This window comes from Hyla sarda, chromosome 7 (assembly GCF_029499605.1).
Source record: "Hyla sarda isolate aHylSar1 chromosome 7, aHylSar1.hap1, whole genome shotgun sequence".
Classification (NCBI taxonomy): Eukaryota; Metazoa; Chordata; class Amphibia; order Anura; family Hylidae; genus Hyla; species Hyla sarda.
The window spans coordinates 56,092,150-56,096,959 of NC_079195.1; the positions used below are offsets into that span (position 1 = coordinate 56,092,150).

The 4,810-nt window shown below is 44.4% G+C and overlaps 1 protein-coding gene across 1 annotated transcript in view; it reads right to left on the bottom strand.

Annotated features, from left to right (window-relative positions):
• Window positions 1-425, bottom strand: part of HMX3 (H6 family homeobox 3) — a 10,857-nt gene extending 10,432 nt beyond the window's left edge. Inside the window, exon 1 of the mRNA XM_056530051.1 lies at window positions 1-425. This exon is cut by the window's left edge and continues 93 nt beyond it. The gene's annotated coding sequence lies outside the window, so the exon portion shown is untranslated.
• Between the last annotated feature and the right edge of the window lie 4,385 nt (window positions 426-4,810).

A 4,810-nucleotide genomic window follows, 5' to 3' on the forward strand; every position in this document is an offset into this window, starting at 1 on the left:
TTTATTTGGGGGAATAAATGTCTTTTTTTGCTCCTTCCCGCTCTCCTGTCAGCACCCCGCCTGTGACACGCAGTGAGTGCGGGGATAGATGGCAATGGCCTCTTGTTACATTGCCGGCACCGTATGGAAATGTCGGCCGTGTTTAATCTTCTTCCCCTCCCGGAACAAAATCGTTCATTTTCCAGGCGAATTATATTAAAACAAAGCAGGAGGAATGGCTCCCCTCGTCTCGAGGCCTCTGTACATTTTTATGGGCGCTCCATAACGAAATATGTTCTCTAAAACGAATTCTCAAACGCTAACAGTATTGTTAAATAGACGCACAACGTAAATAAGTCATAAAAATCAAAAGTAACAGCCAGGAATTTGTACATTTTAGTGGCTGTTGAGGTAAAAAAAAGGAGGAAAAAAAAAATCGATGCTTGAGCGCCCTCTGCTGCCCCTTCTGAGGAGGTGAACGCTGGCGCACACAGGTGTATTCTGAGATGACGAGATTTATGTTGGGGGGGGGGGGGGGGGCAGTTGTCTATAGCAACCAATCAGATTGCTTCTTTCATTTTCCACAGACCTCTTTAGAAATGAAAGAAGCCATTTGATTGGTTGCTATGGGCAACTGCACCACTCGTCCTTTCCACAGCTTTTGATAAATCTCCCCTCACGTCTCCAGCTGTTGCAAAACTACAACTCCCAGCATGCCCGGACAGCCGAAGGCTGTCTGGGCATGCTGGGAGTTGTAGTTTTGCAACAGCTGGGGACAAACTGTTTTGAAATCACTGCTCCACATACTCCAATGCTGGTCTCTTTGGGGCCCCCATAGGCGTCAGGGCCCGGTGGAATTACTAGCTCGACGCCCCCTATAGCTACGCCACTACTGGTGGCATAAAATATACCCCAAAATCTGCACTGAAATCCAGTACTCTAAAAACATAGGTGGAGATATATCGAGCCTTGTGCAAAGGAACAGTGAAGCCGTTGCCCATAGCAACCAACCAAATTGCTTTTTTAATAAAAAAAAAAAAAAAAAAAAGGGGGGGGGGGCTCTGAAAAATAAAAACTTGAATCCAATTGGTTGCTATGAGTAGCGGCATTACTGTTCATTTGTGTAAGGGTTTAGAAATCACCCCAATAATATATATATATATATATATATATTTTGTTGGGGGGGGGGGGTTGAGTGTTTTAAGATATATATTGAGCGTGACAGTATTGTGCCGTATTTACTGTGTAGTTCAGTGGGGAATTGCAAATAGTGTGAAGACATTTTCACATCCAAAATCTGTCATACTGAAGATGCATGAAAAATGACTCCATAGGTGAAATGTTATTTCCCCCCCCCCCTATAGGATGACACGATGTCAGAGGCGTGACTTATAGATTTTGTGTCCTAATGCGAAATTTGGGCTTCATGTGGCAATTAGAGATGAGCGAACTTACAGTAAATTCGATTCGTCACGAACTTCTCGGCTCGGCAGTTGATGACTTTTCCTGCATAAATTAGTTCAGCTTTCATGTGCTCCGGTGGGCTGGAAAAGGTGGATACAGTACTAGGAATCTCTTTCCTAGGAATGTATCCACCTTTTCCAGCCCACCGGAGCACCTGAAGGCTGAACTAATTTACGCAGGATAAGTCACAACTGCCGAGCCGAGAAGTTCGTGACGAATCGAATTTACTGTAAGTTCGCTCATCTCTAGTGGCAATGATAATAGTGGTCTCTTAGGCCGGGATCACACTTGACAAGCCCTGGACAGAAAGCTGAATCAGTCGGCAGATATTGCCGTCCCCATAGATGGCAATGTCTGCGGAAATCCGTGAGAAGATTGAACAAGTTTGAACAAGAATTTTTGCGAGTGGATTTTCTGGGCGGAAAGTCCATGTTGAAAACTCTGCAGTGTGCAATGTGCAGCGGAATCCCATTGCCAGCAATAGGACTCTGCTGAACCGGAATTTCCGAGCAGAATTTCAAATCAGAAATCTGAAGTGCTTTGGGGGGCCCCTCTTAGATACCAGGGCTCTGGTGCGACTTCTACTGCTACCCTTATAGTGACGCCCCTGCATGGTGTCAATTTCTACTGTAGAGCGATTTGTGATGAAAATACAGAGGTTTTACACCAGGTGTGAATTCACCAGAATAGAGCTTCTATAGCATTAAGTCATGTGGTGGAAACTGTGTACCTGCGCCAAATTTACTACATGGCAAGTGATAAATCTGGTGCTGATCACATTCCTTAAAGGGGTACTCCGCTGCTCAGCGTTTGGAACAAACTGTTGAAACGCTGGAGCCGGGAGCTCGTGACATCATAGCCTCGCCTCCTCATGATGTCCCGCCCTGCCCCCTCAATGCAAGTCTATGGGAGGGGGCGTGACAGCGTCACGCCCCCTCCCATAGACTTGCATTGAGTGGGCGGGGCGTGACGTCATGAGGGGGTGGGTCTATGACATCACAAGCTCCCGACTCCAGCGTTTCGAACAGTTTGTTCCAAACGCTGAGCAGTTGGGTACCCCTTTAAATCAGTACTCTACTTTGTATGGTGTTTTTTGCGAGACTTTTTGTGTGATTTCTTAACCCGGGCGATAATTATGCGACGTTTTAATAACGCTGTCCACAGTTAGGTTGCATGCTGTTTTGTATTTGGTGGTGCTTTGCGCCAAAGTATGCGACTTTTTCAAAAATCCCTGACCACTGCAAAATAAAAATGCACTGCGCCAATATGTTGCGAAAAATTTACCCAGGAAAACGGTCATCCTGTTTACCCACACTAAACCCAATATACCAGGTTATTAACAGGAGACTGATGCGGGGTCTCTGACTAGTATACATACCTTCTGTCCGGCGCCCCTGGTCCCTCTGAAGATCCTCTTCTATCTTCGCTGAATTACTGGAGGCACTGGAGGCGGGCCCGCTGGCTGAATTTGAATATTCATGGTCGCTGGTCAAGTGAGCGCTCAATAGGCACAAGTGCTCACGTGACCAGCGACCATGAATATTCAAATCCAGCCGACGGACCCGCCTCCAGCGATCAATTCAGCGCAGAAAGAAGCCGATCTTCAGAGGGACCGTGCACCGGACTGCAGGTATGTATATTAGTCAGAGACCCCGCATCAGTCTCCTGTTCACCCGCACTATAACCCGGTGTATTGGGTTTACTGTGGGTGAACAGGTGACCTTTTTCCTTTAAAGGGGTACTCCCATGAAAAACGTTTTTTTTTTTTTTAAATCAACTGTTGCCAGAAAGTTAAACAGTTTTGTAAATTACTTCTATTAAAAAATCTTAATCCTTCAAGTACTTTTTAGGGGCTATATACTACAGAAGAAATGCTTTTCTTTTTGGATTTCTCTGATGTCACAACCACAATGCTGTCTGCTGACCTCTGCTGTCTATTTTTGGAACTGTCCAGTTTCAAAAATGGACAGCAGAGGTCAGCAGAGAGCACTGTGGTCGTGACATCAGATAAATCCAAAAAGAAAAACATTTCCTCTGTAGTAGACAGCCCCTAAAAAGTACTGGAAGGATTAAGATTTTTTTAATAGAAGTTATTTACAAATCTGTTTAACTTTCTGTCACCGGTTGATTTAAAAAAAAAAAAAAAAGTTTTCCACGGGAGTACCCCTTTAATTATATTTTTACACTATATTCAAATGACCTGGATAGCATGCGGCGAGCATTTGCAACTGCACTAGAAGATTTAGAGGAATTGCTCACGACCATCACGTTCAGGTCTTCTTCAACTTTCACTTTTTATTCATTTGTTCCTTAAAAATCATCGAATTTTCATATCAAGATGCATGGGGTACGTTGGTTTACATCCCAAGTGGGCAAGATGACAAGTGCCTCAGCTCCAGCCTGCCGCGCTACATTGCGGGGAACAACCCCTTAATCATGCGGCTATTTTTACACATAATGGCCCTCATTTACTATTCTAAACCCGACTTCTTTTGTCAGGTTTTTTTGGCGCATCTTTGTCTGCGCCATGTTGCAGACATCGTGCGCCAGTCTGCGACACGATGCGACATTTTTTCCCGACGGACCCGATGTGGATTCTCCCAAACCCGAAAAAGGGGCGTAACCCGACATTTCTGAGCTTTCCCACGTATTTATAAAGGTTTCCAACTCGAATTTGTTGAATTGTTGTGGATTTTTTCCCGACAACTCAGAGGAGTTGGAAACCAAAACCTACAAAACCCACGTGCGACAAACAAGATGCGACATAATAATAAATACCAGGGGAAAAAGCAGTCGGGTAAGAAAGCAACATAGACTTACAACCCGATTATCTTAGTAAATGAGGGCCAATATTTCGTCACTATTTTTACATAAAACCAGGAGCGGAAAGATTTGCCCCTTTTTGTGTGTTTTGGCTAAAAACATTCACCACACCGATCTACCTAATGTGGACACAAGTACTGACAAAAATATAGACCCAAGCTGTCTGGGCATGCTGGGAGTTGTAGTTTTGCAACAGCTGGAAGCACCCTGGTTGGAAAACACTGGGTTATAGAGGGTGGAGGCTGTAAACGTAGCCATGTTGGTTGTCACCTGGATTTATCGATAATATTCATGATGCAAAGTCAGTCCAATAATCCGCGACGGCTGATAATCTTTTCTTGCAGGGTCCCAGCTATAGGTATATACTGCGGCATGTATGTCCTTATCCACCTCTATACAAGACAAGGTATTATTTTGTATTAGGACTGACAGAAATGGACTGTAAATCCTATATATCAGGAGTAATTTCACAGCCTGCCATAAATCGTCCTCTGTTTCTTAGGTCACTTTCTTCTGACTTAATCTTGGTTGGGGGGTCAGACAA